Genomic DNA, 24030 nt, shown 5'->3' with positions numbered 1-24030 from the left:
CAACAGAAAATGGGATGTCTCATTTCTGGAAACATATATCCAACATAAGATAGTCCCTTGCGGACTACGTGATAGAACAATCCTGGCTTAACACCTCCACAGTGACAGGTTCCTTCCCAAGTGGAAGGAACTCTGTATTAACCATGGCATTGCAGTCATGGCTTTAATTGTGGAGGAGGAAAGAATTCAGTTAAATTAACTTAGAAAACTCATAGAAGAGAGTGCTAAAACTTTAGATACAATGAAAGAGGATGAAGAATTCATTAAAAAAAATGATTACCTTAAGAAAAAAATAGAGAAAGCACAACAAAACCTCAAAGTAACAAAACAATCAAAATATAGAAGGGATTTACTAGATTTTGAAAAGGATCACATTTTTGATCTAACAATAAGAAGAGGAAGAAGTAATTCCTCTAGAAGAGGAAATAGATCACAATCTAGGAACAGACGTGACAGGTCTCCAAACTCGAATGTAAATGACAATATTCCCAAAATGGTTACTTTTAAAAAAAAAGGTGCAGGATGGTGCAGCCTCTGTCCCCTCACAGGAAAATATAATGTCCCAAAAACAAATGACCGACAAACAAAGGGGAAACACTCAAAAACAAGGAAGGGGAGGATCCCATACGAGGAGTCAGAATCGGTAAATCAGGCATAAACAGTGCTGACACCACACCGGACATGAAGGTCATTAATCTGTCTTCATTCCCATTAGCCCCTGAACACATGCACTTATTGCAGCGAGGGATGTCCTTCTCCCCTGTAAATAACATGGATGAGTTCACTATATACAAAGATGTGGCGTTATTCCTAAGGAAGGTATTTTTTTGATCTCTTTATGCACGGGCATGGGCGTAGGAACCGGGGGGGACGAATCCCCCCCAGGAAATAATGCGGGGTGGCCAGGTATTGTAAAATCCCCCCCAGGTTAGGAGGACTTGTGTCATTTTTCTAAGCTCCGTTACTGTTATTTATAAAATATAGATGCGCTAATATTAACTTACAAGGTGATATAACGTACAAAGAAAACTAATCAGGGAGAACACTCCATAAACTGTGAATTACTAATATGTCCTTAATTAGTGCACAGTGATTAGCAGGATTCCATGCAGGGAAAAAATCACTCTCTTCAATCTGAATGCTAATCCAGCCCTCCACCGCTGTGATCAGATGATACAGGCACTCACAGACAGGGATTGCATGAAAGAAAAGAGAAAAAAAACCTCATTGCGCAATATTCGATGACAGATCAAAAAATGTAAAAATGTAATCAGAGCATTGACATATGCACTCACGAATCCCCGCTTTCAGTAAAGCATGAAAACGCCACTCAGTATGTTGTTTCCTCAGCTCGATCCGATGCACTCGGATTCGATCACAGGCTCCTCCCTACGCGTTACGTCACAGGCACGCGACTTACTCATGGGTTCATTTCATGCAATCCCTGTCTGAGTGCCTGTATCATCTGATCACAGCGGTGGAGGGCTGGATTAGCATTCAGATTGAAGAGAGTGATTTTTTCCCTGCATGGAATCCTGCTAATCACTGTGCACTAATTAAGGACATATTAGTAATTCACAGTTTATGGAGTGTTCTCCCTGATTAGTTTCCTTTGTACATTATATCACCTTTTAAGTTAATATTAGCACATCTATATTTTATATGTTTCACTGTTTGGATTTGGTATCACTCAAGATAGCAGCTATATTATTTGGTTTTTTATTTAGGTGCACGTGGAATTGATTATTTAATTAGCGCTGTAGTATATTTTTCACATTACCGTTACTGTTATTGTCACCGCCATTTTGCGGCAGATGGCGCCCTGGGATTGAGCGAATGTGATCAGGTGCTCCGGCGGGGCTGGCCAGTCCTTGAACGTGGGCGGCGCATGCGCGAAGGCCCGCCCGTGCATCTGTAAGCCGCCGCCGTCTTCTCCTCCACCCTTCCTCTCTGACCGGACCTGGAAATGCTCAGAGCCTTCATCTGGGACCGGGAAGTGGAACAACTCGATGGACAACAAAAAATGAGTCACGAGTGAGCCTGTGAGGGAGGCAGAGCAACCGCCGGTCAGCAGCAGCAGTTGGTATGCCAAAAGTCCCCTCCCCTCAGGAATCAGATTAATGATTTACTGAGCTTCATGATGTTATCCCTCAGGGCTTTCAGCATCATGTAAGGGGTTAAATTATGAATCCTGCTAGGTATTTGGCATGTCGAATTCCCTGAGGGATACATCATATAGCAGGATCATTTAACCCCCTTGGGGTTAATCCTGCTATATAATGCATCCCTCAGGGAATTCGACATGCCAAATACCTAGCAGGATTAATAATTTAACCCCTTACATGATGCTGAAAGCCCTGAGGGATAACATCATGAAGCTCAGTAAATCCATTAATTCGATTCCTAAGGGGGGGCTTGGAGGGGGCTTTTGGCATGCAACGGTCTCTGTCAGTACTATCTGTGCATTAACACGTGGCGTGACTCTCCTAGCGGCTGATAACCCCCGCTAGCGGCCGATAAAGGGTTAATACCACCCGCAATGCGCCTCTGCAGAGGCGCATTGCGGGTGGTATTACCGCGGTTTCCCATTGTTTTAAATGGGAAGGAGCGGTATACATACCGCTCCAAAGATGCCGCTTGCAGGAGATTTTTTTCTCTCCTCGGGCTTTCACATTGAGAAGGCTGGGCAGGAGTTTTTCAGGCGGTATAGCAGCGCTATTTTTAGCGCTGTACCGCCTGAAAAACTCCTCAGTGTGAAAGAGGCCTTACTGCTGCTGACCGGCGGTTGCTCTGCCTCCCTCACAGGCTTACATGCTGAAAGTCCTGAGGGATAACATCATGAAAATAAGTAAATTATTAATCCGGTTCCTGAGGATTAATAATTACACCTATTGACATTCATTTATTTATTCATTTAGCGCTGTACTTCATTTTACATATTTCAGTGTAGGTGTCAGGTAGGTGTCGGGGGTCAGTGTAGGTGTCGGGGGTCAGTGTAGGTGGCGAGTAAAAATGCTGTCCCCCCCAGATTTGTAAGGGTTCCTACACCCATGTGCACGGGACATTGCCATAGAGCCCGGGGGAATCATCCTTGAATGCGGATGACCAAGAGGCTCTGGCAATACTCAATTCCTTGTTGGAGGAAAATGAGAACATCACAGCAACAAACTTTCCAACAGTGAGAAAAGCAAACTTACATAATATAACAAAGAAAATGCCTTCATTGAATAAAAATCGCTGGCTGAATATGTTCCTTGAGATGGTACAAAAAGATCTTCGTGGAATATCATGGAACCATAAAGGCGTTGATAACCTTTCTGGTCCTGAACGTCAAGCACTAAAAGAACTTCAGGAGGCTAACCACATCATTATAAAAAGAAGTGACAAGGGGGGCAATGTAGTCCTGGACGATAAAAACTATGAAATAGAAGTGAAACGTCTACTAGGGGAGGTCTCCACGTATCGCAAAATCGATGGGGATTCATTTCCAAAGGTGGTAGCCGACCTTAACAGCAGATTAGACGATGCAAGAGAATCAGGACTTTTGACAAAACGGGAATTTGAGCATTTGGCTGTGGAGGACTACAATGTTCCCATTTTTTACTATATCCCCAAGGTCCATAAATCTTTGGAGATTCCACCGGGGAGACCCATTGTTTCTGTCATACTCGGTCCCTTAGACCGAATAGGAGGCTATCTTGATTCTCTCCTCAAGGAAATGGTGTGCCAATTGAAATCATATGTACAGGATACGCGCCATGTCCTTGCAAAAATTGCAGAATTAGAAATAAAGGGAGACGCATGGCTGCTAGGCATAGACGTTGAATCACTGTATACCTCTATACCACATGAATGCGAAATTAGAGCAGTAAAAACCTTCTTGGATCAATCTTATCCAGAGCATGGCCATCAAAATGAATTCTTGATTGATCTTTTACAGTTTGCGTTATCAAATAACTTCTTCCAATTCTCCCCTAACTTTTACCAGCAAATTAGAGGCACATCTATGGGGGCGGCATGGGCTCCAGCACATGCATGCCTTCATTTAGGCCTATGGGAGGAGGAAAAAGTTTATTGCATGCCTCAGTATCTTAGCCACGTGCATATGTGGCTAAGATACATAGATGATGTGTTGGTCATATGGACGGGCAATATCACAACTTTACATAACTTTATTCAACAGCTCAATATTAACCATTTAAGACCTGGACCTTTAGGCAGCTAAAGGACCCGGCCAGTTTTTGCGATTCGGCACTGCAACACTTTAACTGACAACTGCGCGGTCATGCGACGTGGCTCCCAAACAAAATTGGCGTAATTTTTTCCCCACAAATAGAGCTTTCTTTTGGTGGTATTTGATCACCTCTGCGGTTTTTATTTTTTGCGCTATAAACAAAGATAGAGCACCATTTTGGAAAAAATTCTATATTTTTTACTTTTTTCTATAATAAATATCCCCCAAAAATATATAAAACATTATTTGTTTTCCTCAGTTTAGGCCGATACGTATTCTTCTACCTTTTTTTGTTAAAAAAAAAAAAAAAAAAATCGCAATAAGCGTTTATCGATTGGTTTGCGCAAAATTTATAGCGTTTACAAAAAAGGAGATAGTTTTATTGCATTTTTATAAAAAAAATTTTTTACTACTAATGGCGGCGATCAGCGATTTTTTTCGTGACTGCGACATTATGGCGGACACTTTGGACAATTTTGACACATTTTTGGGACCATTTAAAATGCATTGTTTACTGTGAAAATGACAATTGCAATTTGGGAGTTAACCACAAGGGGGCGCTGAAAGGGTTATGTGTGACGTCATTTGTGTTTCTAACTGTAGGGGGTGTGGCTGTAGGTGTGACGTCATCGATTGTGGTTCCCTTTAAAAGGGAACACACGATCGATGACAGCGCCACAGTGAAGAACGGGGAAGCTGTGTTTACACACAGCTCTCCCCGTTCTTCAGCTCCGGGGACCGATCACGGGACTCCAGCGGCGATCGGGTCCGCGAGTCCCGCGGCCATGGAGCTTCGGACCGGGTCGCGCTCCCGTGGCGCGCGCGACCCCTTGGCTGGGCTTAAAGAGCCACGTACATGTACGTGGATGTGCCCAGCCGTGCCATTCTGCCGACGTATATGGGCGTGAATGGTCCTTAAGTGGTTAATGCACAAAATATACGCTTGACCTACACATATGACCAATCACAGATTGCATTTCTTGATTTATTGATCAAATTGAAGAATGGGAAAATTAATACCAGCACCTACCGTAAGGACACAGCAGATAATACGCTTTTACAAGCAGATAGTCATCACCCATCCTTACAAAAAAATGGGCCACAGGCCAGTTCTTGAGAATTAAAAGGAATTGCTCTACACCTACTGCCCTAGACAAAGAAGGAAGGGAATTATATGCATGATTTTGTGAACGTGGGTATTCTCACAAACAAATTAGACATGCTAAATTCAAGGCGGCGTGCCACAACAGAGACAGCCTACTTCTCCCACCTGTGACTTCAAAGGGCAAAAAACAGTCTGACCCTGGACCGGTAAGACTAATTACTACTTTTGGAGCACAATGGGGACAAGTACGTAAAACCCTAGAAAAACATTGGGGCATTTTAACGAACAATAAGGAATTAGCCAACATAGTAGGAGACAGTCCTAAGATGGTGGCACGTAGAACAAATAACTTCATGATATCCTTAAGCACTCGGAATACGTCAGACGGCCGAGCATTACCTGGCTGTCTGAGTATCCACGAAGCAAGGGGATGTTCCCATGTACAAAATGCCAGATCTGCCCCTTTGTGGACAGAACAAATGTGTTTACGGATGCGGAAGGCCAGAAAAAGTTTGAGATCAGAGACTTAATCAATTGTTCCACTACTAGAGTGATATATATGATCACCTGTCTGTGTCCAAAAATCTACAGTGGCAAGATGAAAAGAATGTTGAAAACAAGAATAGGGGAACACCTCAGAGAAACGAAGAAGGAAAAAGAGAGAGATCCAGAGAAAGAGAGAGAGAAAGAGACCAGTGGCCAAACATTTTGCACAGTGCCATCAAGGTAAAACTGATGGCCTAACAATAAAATGAATATATGTCCTTATACTTCCAGCCAGAAGGAGACTTTAATCGTATATTACTACAAAAGAAGAAGTGGTGGATATATACTTTGAAGTCGCTCATACCTCTTGGTATGAACATTGAGTGCAACTTACAGCCTTTTCTCGAGTAGCAAAATACATGACAGTCTTCTCCCTCAGCTTGCCAGTATATAACTGTATATGAGTGTTAAGATAAGCATATCTCTCTCACCCAATCCCCTCTGCTTATGTGCAATACATAAAGGGAAATTATACTATATGAGAGTAGCAGTTGTATAGATCGGCTTGATGGCAAGCCCATTTTTCAAAATCAAAATAAAAACAAAAACAAAACCCTTTTATTGCTGTCCTTGGATTTCTGCCGCTAATCCCCTTCTTGTCACCTCTTCTTTTTCCTCCCATTTAGAACTGCGAGCAGAAAATGGTTAAAATCTAAAATTCATACTTTTATATATCCTCTATCCCCTTTAAATTCTAAAAAGCAGGACCTGTGTCTGAAGATCGCCATGATGAAGAACTGTGTGTGTATATATTATATATATATATATATATATATATATATATATATATATTATAGAAACAAAGAAATTATAAAAAGAAAATAAACATCTGAGATATAGTTGAAAAAGAAGCACATCCTAACAGAGAACCTGTTTTTTTTTCCTCTTTACATTTTTCCCATCAGGGAGAACATTCTAATTAGAGGGACGGCTTTGCCAAAAAATAAAAGGGAGAGGAAAATGCCGTTCCCCTATTCGTCCAGAAGAAGCAATGCGACATACTGTTGCGAAACATGTCGACGTTATACGGACCATGACGCCCAGCTGGAAGTGAAGCGGAGAGCTAAGGAAAGTTCAGGATTGAATTCATACATCGCTAGCATTCTATTAATAATCACTCACATATATCCTCACAACCTTACAACTGCTACTCCCATCTCACCCCCGGGGAAGCCACATAAATTATGATTAAGTCCATAATTCAATATATTGTTAGCATATTTTTTGTATATAGCGGTGTATTACCGCTGGACTTATATATGTCAATATATGTGGCTTAATAGGCGTCCAGACCAGTTTATGTTTTATGTTAGTATAAATGTTTGTAATTGTCCTTATGGTTCACGGTTATTTGCACCAATGGTATAATATACTAGGTGCATTGATAGATTGGTATTTTGTCACCTTTTACCACTTTCTGTATATGACACCTTTTTGATACATCAATAAATATTTATAAATTTTATTATAATTGATCCATAATAATGGATACCGATAGTAGCCGTCTTTATATCCCTTAGGGAGACGCTTTTTTGGTTCCCAATAGGGAACATTCATGTTATATGCAGTTTTACTGGCTATGGTACTAACCCTATGGGGAGTGGCAGAGGATCATATGTCATATACATAAATAATAGAAAGTGCAGGAAAAGTGCTACTTTTTATAAGCTATCACATGCAATCCCAATAAAATACATTTACGTTTTTGGTTGTAACATGACAAAATATGGAAAATTTCAAGGGAGACGAATACTTTTTTTATAACACTGGATCATAGCCAACAGTCAACATACTGTATTCTCTATTTAAAATGTACTTCTCAGAAACGCAAGCAATTTCAACCGAGCATGTGGTGAACAAATACAATGAAGATTTAATGACAAAAATGATAAGTAAATCTATATGTAGACAGCTGAAGTTACATTCAAATACCAGTATTTTTGCTTATACATTTTTATTTTTTATTATCTCAATGGTATGATATCAAGAAATATCCACTCCTACAGTGATTGTAAAAACAAACTGTTATATCTACCTGCTCTGTGCATTGGTTTTGCACAGAGCAGCCCGATCCTGCTCTTTTTGGGTCCCCTGTTGGTGCTCTTGGCCCCTCCCCCTTGCCGAGTGTCCCTATAGCAAACCACTTGTGCTCGATTCTGAGCCGGCTCTCTGCTTCCATAAGTCAGAGAGCGCAGCTCAACCCCGCTCCCATCTCACTGGCTGCCATTGGATCCCACTGGTGCATCTCAGCCAATTACTGGCGAGAGACCCGGGAGAGCCTCAGGTCTTGTGCACATTGCTGGATCAAGATCATGCTTAAGTATTTGGGGGGGAGGCTGAGGGAGGAGCTGCACACTGAAGGATTTTTACCTTCATGCATAGAATGCACAAAGGTAAAAAAACATTAATCTTTTACAACCACTTTAAATCTGAATTAAAATTATATAACAGTATGTCTATATATACTGTATATTAAATATAATGATTATCACACACAAAGGATATTACTGAGACCAAATATTATAATTCAAACATGTACTAACACATGTAACCATTTATTAGCCACCTCAGACCGCAACCCTTGATAGCAATCAAATATCTTAAATAGATTATTAAATAAATACCAAGTTTATATTTTTACTTTGAGTTAAGATTACCCAAACGAATGGTCATATCAATTTTTATATACCATTCCGTATATTTAAATGTACTGTAGATATAAATTGTTGCATCGCCACCAAATCAAAAGTATAGTCTAGAAATTGTTTATACCGCTTAAAATGTTCTTAATGCGGGAATGATTCAAGGGTTGTATAATTAGTTTTTCATTATATAACAGTTTTATTTTTATCTGTTATTAATTTTGCCACCATCCAGTGCCTCACAATGGCTCTCCGGGCTGTTAATAAACATCCACTGCAGATTAGATATCTGCCTATTTTTAGCACTCATTGCCCGGTCACAGCTAAAGAGTAACATCAAAAGGTCTTTGTAAACAGTTAAACCTGTAACCAATTTACGCCAATTTTTCAAGCTTGTATTTTCCAGTAGTTTAGAAAAATATATAATATACATCAGATATGACATAGCTACATTTTCTTATCAACCTATCCAAAAAGGTTGGCTTAAATGCATAGAACCTATTGTCGCAGCAGGACCTTAGATAACTAGATATTTGTAAGAATATTAAATTTCATAGAGATCATTTCAAATGAATGATGAATAAGAATGAATGAATGAATAAGAATTACTGTGATACAGTTGGCATCCTGTAATCAGCCCATTCTGCTCCCAGGTTTAAAAAAAATGTATTCTCTTTATTCTGTGGGAATGATGAATTAATCTGAATTGACAAAAGCTTTGATACATAGGGAGTCATTCCTTGTTTTTTTTTTTTTCTTGATTCTCTTAAAGTTACCATTGTATCCCTGTAAAGTTTCAGATTTGGAGGCAAGTTTCTCATCTTCTTAATATGCAACAAATCAGAAAGATTCAATGCGCAATCTAAATGCTCAATAGCTAAATTAGAATACCTTAAAGGAGAAGTACAGCCAAAGCTCGATCTGTCCATATCCCCTGGACCGACACCCGGCTCAGCCTCTCTGCGAGCAGGGCCGGATTAACAATGGGGCTGATGGAGCTGCAGCTCCAGGCCCTTTTCTCAAGATAGGCCCATTTGCCCAAAAAAAAAAAAAAATTTTTTTTTTTTTTAAGATTTTTTTTTTTTTAAGATCGAATTTGGGGGGTTGTAGCTCGATGACCAGAGGTCACAGAAACCCCACATTTGGGGGTAGGCATGGGAAGAGCTACCCCACAACTGGTTAAAATATGGGACGGCTATCATTTATGGTTCCGGAGATACGGGCCTGCTTGCACAGCCTGTCAGAAGCTACATTCAGAGCGGCCAATATAAATACAAGCTGACACACTGCAGCACACTGATAGGATCACAGGGCTTATAATAATTATTTGTATATTACTTATGGTAATTAACCCCTTGCCACCCAGGCCAATTCTGACACTTCTCTACTACATGTAAAAATCATCATTTGTTTTTTGCTAGAAAATGACTCTATGGTGGTCTTTGTTTGCACTTTTTATGTTGCACGGTATAGAGCTGCACGATTCTGGCTAAAATGAGAATTGCAATTCTTTTGCTTAGAAGATAGATCACGATTCTCTCACGATTGTTGCGGTGTAACATCATCTTTCACATTAAAACAAACAAAAAAAAAAATGGGCCAACTTTACTGTTTTGTTTTTTATGGTTTTTATTATTCATTTAAGTGGGCAAATGCAGTGTGACATAACATATTGCAGCAATAGCCATTGTATTCCCTAGAGTCTCTGCTAAAATATATATAATGTTTGGCAGTTCCAAGTAATTTTCTAGCAAATAATATTGCTTTCTAACTTAAGAAACAAGTGTTGGACTTTAAGTGGTTAAATTTAGTTACAATGTTAGTTAGTTACAATGTTTCATTTTGTTTACAAACTTCGCAGACTGCCCAGATTTGTTCTTTACACACAGAAGTGTATCCCTTTGATCTAAGAAGGAAGCGTTAGTTACAATGTTTTCTGTTAAAAACTTGGCAGACTGCCCAGATATTTTCTTTTGACAGCTGAAAGTCTCTCCACTTGTTATATGAAAGAATCGGCAAACTCTGCATTGAAGATCGTCAGGGGGGTTGAATTGAGATCACAATTTTTTTAACGATTAATTGTGCAGCTCTAGCACGGTATTTGCGCAGCAATTTTTCAAACATGTTTTTTTGGAAAAAAATGTTTCATTCATTAAAAAAACAGTTAGTTAGTTAAGTTAGCACAATTTTTTTTGGTATCCTAAGCGATGCTTTACATTTTTTTAGGTTACATGTTTAGAGTTACAGAGGAGGTCTAGTACTAGAATTATTGTTCTCGCTCTAACGATCGTGGCATATGTAACCTGTGTGTATCTGGCTCTGATACTACCAGTGCCTACCCAGCCACTGACTAGTATCTCTCCCCAGCCTGTCCCCCACACACCCTCTCACCTGCTGACCTGTGGATGGGGGAATCACTCCTGCAGTGTTATTGTGTTCTGCCAGTGCGTACAATGATCAGTGTTGCTAACTTTAGCTGGCAGCACCGATTGTTTTAAGAAAAAAAAACAGGCTGGTTGTACTCAAGTTGATTAATAGATTGACTTGTGTAAAACCAGCTAGCCCATACATAGATTGACTATGGCTGGTCTCTGCATAATTGGCGTAATTTCAATCCATGTATGACCCGCTTAACCACTACTCAGTCCCTAAATATCCTTCCACTCCTGTACATAGTGCTCACTGTCATACTCTCCACACTCCTCTCCTGTACATAGTGCCCACTGTCATACTCTCCACACTTCTCTCCTATACATAGTACCCACTGTCATACCCTACACACTCCTCTCCTGTACATAGTGCCCACTGTCATACCCTCCACACTCCTCTCCTATACATAGCGCCCACTGTCATACCCTTCACACTCCTCTCCTGTACATAGTGCCTGCTGTCATACGCTTCTCTCCTGTACTTAGTGCCCACTGTCACACCCTCCACACTCCTCTCCTGTACATACTGCTCACTGTCATACCCTCCACACTCCTCTCCTATACATAGTGTTCACTGTCATACCCTCCACACTCCTCTCCTGTACATACTGCCCACTGTCATACCCTCCACACTCCTCTCCTGTACATACTGCCCCATCATACCCTCCACACTTCTCTCTGGTACGTACTACCCTCTGTCATACCCCCTCACTCTTCCTGTACATACTGCCCATTGTCATACCCTTCACACTCCTCTCCTGTACATAGTGCTTTTTTCCGTACCCTTTGTACTCCTCTCCTGTACATAGTGCCCACTGTTAGACCCTCCACATTCCTTTCCCTCACCTGCACATACTTCCCACTTATATACCGTCCATACTCCTCCCCTATGTCGCTTACCCACAAAAACAGTTCTTTAAAATTATACTGAATACCCTCAATGTTACCAGCTCTAGAATGGACACACTTTTGTTAGTTCAACTAAAGGAAATATTAGTTCTCATATTTGTTCTGCCCCATTATTAGTACTCATTTAATTTTGTGATTACTACTATGATGTATAGAGGAACATCGGGGATCTCAGCTACTCTAAATATAGCACTTATATAAAAAAGTGGCCCTTAAAATATTTTTTAAATGTTGGCAACTGTGCACTTAGGCACTGCCCAAGGGCCACCGTCCACCGGGTCAGTAGGGGGCCCCATGAGAGGCTCCTGGGATCCTGTGATAATAAAGCGGTAGTAAACTTTCCTGACATTACTACTTTTTAGAGGCCCTGGGGTAGGTTATGCCACAACGTACAAGTATGCACAGCATATTAGCACATTAGTGTACATTTCAATTTTCAGACTTAGCCCTCCAGTGCTGCGATGAATCAGGCGGGGCCCGGGCGCTTCCATCTTCACCCGGTCTTCCTTCTGGGTTCTGTGCCTTTGGTCACTTGCCTTGGCTGGGCTGCGTTCATGTCATTCCCACGCATTTATTTATTATTTATTACACCCCATTCACACCTCCGCAACAAAACGCCCGACGCCGTACATCTGCGGCATGAAAAAAAGTCCTGGACCCTTTTTTTCAGGCGGCATTGGCGTTCGGCCATACAAAGCAATAGGAAGGATTTGTAAAAAAAAAGTTACACTATTCGCGGCAAAATACGCCGCGTACGCGGCGTTACTTGTCGCGGAGGTGTGAATGCAGCCTAAAAGGCCCCACCAAAATCCTCAGCACCAGGCCCATGATGATCTTAATCTGGCCCTGTCTGCGAGCGCCTGAGCAGGCCGTTATCATCCCCTCTACATCCCAAGACTCTAGTGAGCGAGGAGGGGGCAAAGCAGAAAGCTGTGACTGACATTCAGCAGTTCTCTGCTCGAGGAGCTGAGAGAACCCAGTAATCGTCAGTTTAAGATCGCTCGGTTGTCAGTGTAGAAGCGCCAGGGGACCGATGCTGCATCCGCATAAAAAAACAACGTATCCTTTAACAGTAAAGTTAGTCAATCCAAGGCATGTCTCACTAGACAAGCTATATTGTAAAATCTAATATTGTGAAAACTAAAGCCACATTTATTGTTGGGCAAAGAGTAGATATTGATATACCTGGTCTTCTCCCATGCCATTAAAACCTAGTTTTAGCCCTGTTCCATTTACCTGTTATTTGTAACGGCACTTTATGTACAAAAAGCACAGAAATACATTCAGCACTCTGTGTGAAAGCTCTGGGCATAGAGCCCCTGAAAGTCCTTAAGGTGATGACCAAACACATGTCCTGCAGCACCTCAGTTAGGATCTGGGCTCTATATAACCATAACATGTACAAAAGCAGAGAAGTGAGGGTGCAGGATCATTAAAGAGACATACTTTATTAGAAAAAACATTGCAACTTGACAAATGAGGCAGGCCCTGCCCCCTAAAGGGCATTGTGGTCTTCCCACTCCTCTGACACTGACCCTTGGGTTGCCTGGCTTTGAAATGTATGTAGGATGGCTGTAGACGCTTTTCTCTGTTTTGGTGTGTTCGGCTTCACTTCTGATTATCTCTAGCGTCTACTAAAGCAATCGCGGTCTTCTCCCCGGCAGAAGGGATTTTCCTGTCAGCACTGTGTGTTGATGGGGGAATTGTGCAAATTTCTTTCCTGCAACCCACGGTTTTCACAAAAGAAATTTGCAGCGTCTATGGCCAGTCTAAGTTATTTTTAATTATTTAATCAATTATTTGGTTTCATCGATCCTGTAATAAATTTGTATTAACTTTGTCGGTCTATAGCTTTGAATCGACTGATCATACTTAGTTGTAGTTTTCACTGAAGGTTTATTTAAAGTTAACCTCTGTCCTAGCTATGGACATTTAGTGGTTTACATAATACATAATAAGCAGTAAATGAACTTTAGAACAAGCCTTTACTAGTCTCTGTAGTTGCAGGAATGGTGGATCAATTCATCTTTAACCACTTCTTGCCCAGCCTATAGCAGATTGACTGACTGGGCGTCATATGACGTCCAGCAGGAAAATCAAATGCTGGCGTGCGCCCACAGGGGCACGCAGCGCAGCGATCGTGAGTGTGGCATGTCACTCTGACACACCGCATCTCCGATCACGATAAGGAGCCTTTGTCAGAGGCTTCTTACCACGTGATCAGCTGTGACCCTTAGTTTTAGTCCCATTTTAGTCTTCTGTAATTGTTTTAGTTTAAGTCGTATTTAGTTGACTAAATCTCCAGTGCATTTCAGTCGACTAAAATCACTAGTACAATTTAGTAGACTAAAATCTCTGTTACATTTTAGTTGCTAAAAATCATTTTAGTCGACTAAAACTAATTTTAGTCATCTAAAATCGAATGGGTATAGTGTTCTGGGGTCCAACAGCGGCTGTCTTGGCTTCTCCCCGCAAGAGCTAACCCCCCTCTGGGAAGCGCTATTTCAAGGGGGTTAGCTTGCAGGAGCGTTCCCATGTGATGCATTTGGCGGCCATAGCCGCCGACTGTATCACTCGGCCCCGCCCCCCGGCGTGCCGCCTCATTGGTTTGATTGACAGCAGTGGGAGCCAACGGCTGCGCTGCTATCAATCATCCAATGAAGAGCTGCCTCAAGCTGGGGGAAAGCATCGCGGGATCGTTTTTACGGAGATTCGGGGCTCAGGTAAGTAAAATGGAGGGCTGGGGGGGCCAGAGAGTGCAAGGTGTTTTTTCACGGTGAAAAAACACAAACCCATACCACCCCTTTTAAGGCTTATTTGAATAACCAAGGTGAGAGTTCTGTGAGCACGGTGGTGGCATATGAAGGTGGAAGTGCACTTGATGGTTGTTCACAAATGCAAGTGGATTGGTTTATATACCACATTTGAGCAAATTTGATTTGTTACATTCATTCATTTTATATTTATATGGATCTATAGTGCACTTTATTATTTTTGCACATTTAGCACTGTGTTATTTGGCTGGCGAGTTTATATGTATATTTTGCACAGCTGTGTTTTACACTGTTTATTGAGCATAATGTGACACATATATTGTGAGGTAGCACAACTACATTCACATTACACTATGGTGTACATTCAGAATTTCACGCAGTAGATAAAGAATCTTATTTTTGCCACAACTATGAAATTTGAATTGAAGACAGGAGGTAATACAAACTCAAAACCAATTGTTTGGGGCTAATAACGCTGCAATAACAGTAGGATTTTAAAGGGTATCCATTCCTGTATACGGCCATTTCTATCATTTTCGAGAAATCGTTTTGTGTAACAAAGTGTCATACATAACTGAAAATGTGTTTATGTTTCACAGATAATAACAATACCTTGAAGAAAACGACAAGAGGGAATAGGGAATAATGCAATTATAGCTATAGCTTTCTGTGCAGAGTATATATACAGCAATTATCACAATATATACTTAATTGTGTCATAGGTAATTGTAATGGTAAATAAAATGCCAGGGAATGCTGATCTGAAAAACTGGTGGCAGCTGGATCTATAAAAACACAGAAATTACTTGCATCAGTTTTTTTTTACCCTGTAAAATTTTAGTGTAGGACTACTGGCATGGGTGGTAAGCATATGTATTTTAGTTGAAGTGGTACTAAAGCTTACATTTTTTTTTAAAATAACAAACATATCCTACTTGCCTCCACTGTACAGTTAGTTTTTCACAGAGTGGCCCTGATCGTCCTCTTCTGGGGTCCCATAGCGGCTCCTCTCCGCAAGAGCTAACCCCCTCTGGGAAGATCTCTCCCGAGGGGGTTAGCTTGCGGGTGGGCTCCCGTGCCATACAATCCGGGTCCATAGCTGACGATTGTATGACTCGGCCCCCAACCCCCACCGACCCAGCGGCTGTGTCATTGGATTTGACTGACAGCAGCAAGAGCCAATGGCTGCGCTGCTATCAATCTATCCAATGAAGAGGCAACAAGACCTGGGGAAAGCAACGCAGGATCGCGCCCACGAAAATTCGGGACTCAGGTAAATAAAACGGGGGCTTGGGGGCGGTGTCTGCAAGGTGTTTTTTCACCTTAATGCATAGGATGCATTAAGTTGAACACAAAGCTTTACAACCCCTTTAAATGCAAACAAATCCCTCATGATTTAGTATTTTGCAAGTGGAAAGATGCATTTAAAAAACATGCCAGCCCATTGGCTAAATAAATGGTGTAACCAACACGAAGTGGTCAATATATTTATATATAATATATATATTTAGCTATTCCTCCAGTAAATCTACATGTACATTCATTCTGTGTGTACAGGCATACCCCGCTTTAAGTACACTCACTTTACATACACTCGCGAGTAAGGACATACCTGCGAGTGTATGTAAAGTGCCTTACAAGTACTGTACGGACATTTTGCAACTGCAGTAGAAGGAGCTGAAGCTCAGAGCATACCCCACCCTGTTCCAGTGTGCCCCTGAGACCTCAACTACAGCTCTTTACACCCCCACTACAGTCCCTGACCCCCTACTACACCATAGAAGTGAAAAAAGGTATTGTTTCACTTTAAGTACATTTTCGTTTTACATACATGCTCTGGTCCCGTTGTGTACTTAAAAGTGGGGTATGCCTGTATTAGGCAAAAACAAATGTTATTTAGGATATTTTCACTTCTCAATGAATGTTCTTTTATCATTTGCAGTAGTAAAATAGCACATTATGGCCCTAAATGGAGCTTGGGAGATACACATATGTCTTTGTAACAAGAGATAAAGTTATACAATTAAAAAAAAAAAAAAAACACTGGAGGAAATTAACAAAAACAATTAACTATTGGTTACATATATTTACTAATTCCCTCTAGCATCCCCTTGAATTGTTACATTGTATCTCTTGTTAAAAATACATATGTATATCCTATGCTCCATCTAGTGGCTGTAATGCAATATTTTACTAGTGCAAATAATAAAAGAACACCCCTTCCAGAGAGAAAATAGCCTAAATAACATTAAATTTTAAACACAGAATGAATGCTCATGCAGATTCACTGGAAGAATGGCTATAGGAAATTTTTATAAATAGACCCCTAAGAGGCTTAATTACAAGTATTGAACATCTATAACTGAATTCCCTGTTTTTGGTATTTTTGTATGTTTTTATTAGCAATTAAAGGGCTAACTGGGTGTGTTCTGGAACTGTGCTCGGGTAACCCGTCAAAAGCATATATATTTTTTAATGTACTTAAAAGAAAGAGTATTGGTGCAGCCAAAACTGTTTTTTATTAATAAGGACTCTCATTGATATTGTAAATAAATATTGCACAGAGAATTTGACAAGCTGTGATACAAAAGTGTACAATTTCTAGATACTCTTTGCTATATATGTATGATGTTACCTTCTCCCAAGCACTCCTGGCTATAATTATAGCATTGGTTATGCATGGGATGAAATACCTGAGCATAAGCAATAAGTTGGACTTCACTTATGGAATTTGTAGCACACTTGGAGTTGGCTCTCCATGTTTTTTTCCCCAATCAGAAGTGTTGTACCAAATGTATCTAATTAGAAACACCGAAAGATGTGGTGGCATTGCTTAGTAATGAGTGAAGAAAACAATTAGGCATAAAATACATGTACTGTATTCTGCTGAAGATAGCTTATCTGAAGTGTCTTACTCTTATTCAGCTTTTCACACCATTGAATAGGTCTGTGGAGGGACACAATACAAGATACAAGTACAGTAAAACCTTGGTTTGAGAGTGTTTTGCAAGATAAGAATTTTTTTTTAATACATTTTGACTTGATATACAAGCGATGTCTTGATATAAGAGTAGCGGCATGTCACAAGTATAAAAGAGAAGAGAGGCACCTCTAAGTGTAGCAATTTGGTTACATTTAGTGAAGGTACAACATTTAGAAACTCACATGGTTGATGATTAAAACAGGCACATATAAGTATGCAGACATCCAGGGTAAAGCTGTCCACAATGACCATCCTCCACCCCACCATTGATGTTGTCCCTTCCACAAACGGTTCAAGCCTCACTTTCAGATGGCTCTACTGCTGGGTAGTTTTCCTGGTTACGATTGCAGACTATCAGCGGTGAGAGCTGGCGGTGTGGAGGACGGTCTATGTGGATCGATTTACCCCGGATCCCTGCATACTTAGATGTGCCTCTTTTAAGCATCAACCATGTGGGTTGCTAAATGTTGTACCTTCATTAAATGTAACCATATTGCTACACATAGAGGCGCCTCTCTTCTCTTTTATACTCTGTAGCTTCTGCTGGATTTTGCTTCTAATCCCCCTGTGGATGGACATTTTATGGTTGCACAACTTATCACATTGCTATAATCTATTTCTATGGACTATAGACTGAAGGACTTATGAATAAATGGTTGTGCAACGAATCATTTGAGTTTCCATTATTTCTTATGGGAAAATTTGCTTTGATATACAAGTGCTTTGGATTACAAGCATGCTTCCAAAACAAATTATGCTCGCAATCCAAGGTTTTACTGTAATGGGAAACACAGAAGGGCATTTTATAAAACTGTAAACCTTAAAAATCTAATAAAAGTGTCCAAAATCCATAAGTTTTCCTTTTAAATAGTAAATGAGTTCTATACTATTCCAAGTGTACTAAATCTCTGGGGCTGATTCCTCTAAGTTAGTATTTGGCTTCTGAAAATTGGCTTGGCTGTTTTTGTTACAATAATTCCAGTGCTAGAAATGTTGTCAATTTTTTTTCAGCAAGTTGCTTGTCAAACCCGAAGAATTTATATATTACATGTAAAAGTATAACCCAGAAAGTGTTGGGGATGTGAAAATGTAATTGACACTTATGTAACCCCCTAAACTTCATCCCAACATCTAAAAGGTATGCTTAACATCAAGTAACTAGCTTTTAGCATCAATTTGTATTAAATTCAAGTGTGTTCTGTATGAAGCAGTAGCTGAAGTATGGTGGTCCAGAGTCTGTAGTGTAACAACATGCAAGATAAAATATAGTGCATTGTGTGTCTCTCAAACATGTAACACATAGTACAGCATAGGGATTTTGCTTTACCGTTTAGTGTAGTGTATGGATTGTGGCGATCTGGAGCATGCAGAATATGGAGTGTGGCTGTTCAGAACATGAAACTGTGTATATCAAAGTACAGACTATGGCAGTTTCCCACTGCCACTATCCCTTCCCCCAACCCACTAACTTTAATCTCATGCACTAGAGGTTACTGCCACCACCACCTTTCATCTTACTTTGATTAGGTTATGTTCCAAGTGTCTCCCCCCCCATGCTCATTTTGCTCTTGCAGATTGAGCAATCTCTCCAAGGTATTGGCCTATGGCAGGAAACACCTCTGATGGATTGTTAATCTGTACACGTCCTCTTACATCTTGCAAAGGATAAAAAAGCAACATCTCCAGCCTTCATTTTCAAATACTAATTTCTAAAATCACAATTGTAAGTGCAGTGGATGTACAAATAAAGAGTTAATAGGAAGAGGAATATTTAAAATTCAAGTTTAAAAAGGCTGTCACACAAACTAAAAAAGTGAATACAGAATATTTTCTAAAACATTGGCATTGCTCGACTCCCATCTCATACACATCATTACTGGATTTATCCATTAGAAACAACCTTACTCATGTAATACCGGCTCAGCGCACCAGAAAATACTGAATTAAGTGGCTGTTTCCAGCTTAGGTTCACGCTAGAAAAATAATACAATAGTTTTAACAGCCATCAATCCGTAACCTTAGCACTTAGCCCTTTTAAAAAGGAACCTTTTCCCACAGAAGAGGCTGACGTTTTTTGACTTTATATTTTGCAAATACTAGTTACCTGGCTGTGACGCTGACCCTCCTGCTTCACTGCTCACAGACACACAAACAAGACTGCAGATAAACATTTTTACTTTACTGTGACTTTTTATGATATCCATAATTCTTTCAATACAGTAAAAACTCATAATAGCTAGGCAGCAAACATTTCATTTGAAAGAAAAAAAATCAGCAATGGCAGGCTGTGTATTTCTCAGAAAAGATTAATGTCAAATTTCTTTATTTAAATCAGCTGGATACTTAAATGAGATCTGTTCCCAAATGATGGGGTCACTCAAACCTTTAACCACTTCCATACCAGGTACTTACGCAGCTTCCCGCCCAAGCCAATTTTCAGCTTTCAGCACTGTCGCACTTTGAATGGCAATTGCGCGGTCATGCTACACTGTACCCAAACAAAATTGGCGTCCTTTTTTTCCCACAAATAGAGATTTCTTTTGGTGGTATTTGATCACCTCTGCGATTTTTTTTTTTTTTGCGCAACAACTAAAAAAAGGCTGAAAATTTGGAAAAAAAAATACGTTTTTATTTTTTTCTGTTAATTTTTTTGTAAATAAGTTTTCTCTTTCAATTACGGGCACTGATATGGCGGCACTAATGGGCACCGATGAGATGGCACTGATGGACATCGATGAGGTAGTACTGACGGGCACAGATGAGGTGGCACTGATTGGCGGCGCTGGTATGCGACACTGATGGGCACACATAGGCGGCACTGATGGGCACACATAGGCGGCACTGATGGGCACACAGGCGGCACTGATGGGCACACATAGGCGGCACTGATGGGCACACATAGGCAGCACTGATGGGCACACATAGGCGGCACTGATGGGCACACATAGGCGGCACAGATGGGCACTCATGGGCGGCACTGATGTATACTTATGGGTGGCACAGATGGGCACTGCTAGGTGGGCACTGGGCATGGATGGGCACTGTGGGGTGGCGCTGATGGACACTGGGGTGGCGCTGATGGACACTGGGGTGGCGCTGATGGACACTGGGGTGGCGCTGATGGACACTGGGGTGGCAGCACTGATTGTTGCCAGTCAGTGCCCATTTGTGGGCACTGACTGGCATCTTTTTTCTTTATGCTTTTTTTTTTTTTTTTTTTAAACTTTTTTTTTTTTCTGTTTTTTTTTTTTTTTTTTTTGCCCACCCTGGTGGTCCAGGGTGGGCATCCCTGGTGGTCCAGGGTGGCGATCCGAGGGGGGGCTGCGCTGATAACCAATCAGCGCGAACCCCCCCTGTCAGGAGAGCCGCCGATCGGCTATCCTCTACTCGCGTCTGTCAGACGCGAGGAGGAAGAGCCATCGGCGGCTCTTCCTGTTTACATCGTGATCAGCCGTGGTTGGACACGGCTGATCACGTGGTAAAGAGTCTCCGCCGGAGGCTCTTTACCGAGATCGGAGATGCAGGGTGTCAGACTGACACCCCGCATCACCGATCGCCGCGATGCGCGCCCCCACGGGCGCGCGCGGCATGAAATCCTGCAGGACGTTCTGGAACGTCCTGTCAGGATTTCATAACCACTTCCCGGACGTAAATCGGCCATAGGCCGGGCGGGAAGTGGTTAATCAAAGTTGCAAAATAAATACCAACAATATAATATAGTGAAGGTTGCAATCACAATGAATGTAATGAGAGTTGAAATTACCACCTAACACTGACAACACAAGTCACAAACTAGACATGCCTCTAGGATTTGTTTTTATGAATTAAAATGGTTATCTCAGAATTCTAATGTCTTTAAAGTGTAACTCTAGGTAAAACACTTTTCTTGTTCTGAATATAGTAGTCAAGAGTAACATTTCTGCCTGTTTTTCTTTCTGTCACCTCATCAGCAAGATTTTCTCTCACTATCTCTGTGACACCCAAATAAGAAATAGGGGGAGGAGTGCAGTTGTCACAGGGACAGGAAGACGGAGAACAATAAAAAATATTGGCAAATATCCTAACCTTTCCCCACCATAATAATATATAATGTTTTTGTTTGTGTCTCCATTTGTGAGATTTCCTATCAATTTCTCCACAACATAAACACAAATAGCAATAAATCAATTCTCATGCTAGCCAAAACTAGATACAACTCTACAACTGTTGACTGAAAATGGGTTTTAAAGGATCTCCCTCCATTACTGGACCAGGGCTGTTACATGGGATGGAGGTCTGCGTGAGTCTTCCCCAAGGGAAGCATGCAATGGGGCTGCAGTGCCAGAAAGTTAACAAAAGAGTTGACCGGGAGGCAACAGCCAACAGAGGAGGAGACTCAACAGACATGACTGACACAAAGGATTGATTTACAAAAGGTAAATAGGCTGTTTACTTTGCACTGATTTCAGGCTTTCAAGAACTTGAGATTCTACCAAAGGTATATATGCATTTTCATAAACATCCTAAGAGCAGTCAAAACCCTTAATTTCATATAAAATCTTTGGGCACATCTGACAACCAGAATAAGTTGTGGACTTCGGTTTCTGCAAACAAAGGAAGGGCGTTCTGCAAGTCTAAGTAGCCCCAGCATCTCTAGGAAATGGTGATTTTTTAAAAATGTATTTGCATTGCAGATTATATCTTTTCCATCTGTACAACACCACCAGAAAAGTTTTCATATCTGTGGGGGACCAAGTGATGTAGTGTTTTATCTGCTTTTAAAAAACGTGCACCTGCCTGCTTTGCGTGACAAGCAAGCGACTAGGGGAATCTATCCAAGGATGCAGCAAGTGTATGTTATGCTGTAGCTTATTGTCTGTTAAAACTATCTGCACACTAAAAACAGTGTTTTCACAAAAAGGGTGTTGCTGCTGCAGTTAGAGTTTTAATTCAGAACTATTCTCATCTGGAGTTCCTCTTTAAAAAAAAAAATTAAAGAGCAACACCTCCAAAAGAAGAGTGTTGATTTACATCTTTTACATCTCCCATACTTCGAATCTTTGCTCTGTTCAAGTGCTGTAAGGATATTCACATTCGTCCTGGTGTAGTATGAAATTTCTCATTCCTCCTAATATCATATGCTGATTCAAGTTAGGATTACCACATTACTGCATTGTAGGAAAAGGTCTATTTCATCACAGCAAGGAGCACAACAAGCAAGAATATATGTGATAAAATAAAGATGTTTCTCCACAGCCTGGTAGCATAATAATACTTTTTAGCTTGAATCAACAATTCCGATGCCTCATGACCCACTGCATTATGTGTTTCCATCCACTGACCCAAATATCACTACATGAAAACAATAGTGCAGTTGGGGCTGGTTGATGGAACCACAACTTGTGGTAGGGAACTCATGGTACAGACAAGCCCAAATTGTCAGATGTAAAGACTCTGCCTGAGGCTGTTGCTCTTGAAGAGATTGTAGATTCAAGAAATATATGGTGGGACTCCTTTTCCTGGCAGGTAGCATTTTTTTCTTCTTTAATTTTTCAAATCTGTGGCAGTCACTTTAAAGTTATGTTTAATTTACCAACAAAACACAAACAGAAGAATGGCAATTACAAAAAATCTGTGCCAAAATACAATGTGAATAATAATATCCAAAACAAGTTTTTAATTCACTGAAAATATTATTTACAGATTATTTTCTCACACAAAACTAAGTAGTTCAGTCAGCATGCACAATTAATAATGTATGCAATGTAATAATGATTAGCAGTTAGTGTCTAGGGATTATCTGACAAACATCATCATAAGTGCTATATCATTAATTCATGTTAGATTACAAGAAGAGCACACAAACACAAACACATTCCTCTAAAATGCTATCAAAAGTGTTCATTTTCAGGAGAACCACTGAGTGTTACTCCACCTAAAACAATACTTTAGGTGAAGTCTGGTAAGCTGAATTATCAACTAGCTTCCTTCTTTTAGGCTCCAGCAATAAGCCTTCCCAGCCACAGATCCTACTTCTGGCCTTATCCACCTTTCAGTTGTACTACTGCCACAACAGGTATGTCTCAGATTTTTCTGTTGTATTATCAATACCAAAAAGGGAAAGTAAGATCCCCTTATATTGTCCACAATATGTGTTTGGGAATTCAGTCTCTAGATGTTATCATAAAACTCATTGAGAGACCTAAAACAGTTTCCAAAATCCCATATCCACTGCCTGAAACTTTCTAAAAGACTGTCTAAACTGTTAGATAAAAGGTAGATGTATAGAAACTGCAAGAGCTTAACAGCTGCTTTCTCACTTTATCCAAGGATGGCAATCTCACCATGAGTCTAGATTTATATTTAAATTGATATGCCAGGCATGATCCAGACTGTAGCTCTATACTGTAACACTGTTCATGCCCACAA

At 40.6% G+C, this 24030-nt stretch overlaps 1 protein-coding gene across 1 annotated transcript in view; it reads right to left on the bottom strand.

The window, feature by feature from the left end:
• The window catches only part of METTL4 (methyltransferase like 4), a 276841-nt gene that overhangs the window by 34989 nt on the left and 217822 nt on the right, over positions 1 to 24030 (bottom strand). The window lies entirely within an intron of this gene.

This window comes from Rana temporaria, chromosome 5 (assembly GCF_905171775.1).
Source record: "Rana temporaria chromosome 5, aRanTem1.1, whole genome shotgun sequence".
Taxonomy (NCBI): domain Eukaryota; kingdom Metazoa; phylum Chordata; class Amphibia; order Anura; family Ranidae; genus Rana; species Rana temporaria.
Note: the sequence above shows the minus strand (reverse complement) of the source record. Positions and strands in the feature narration are given on the sequence as shown.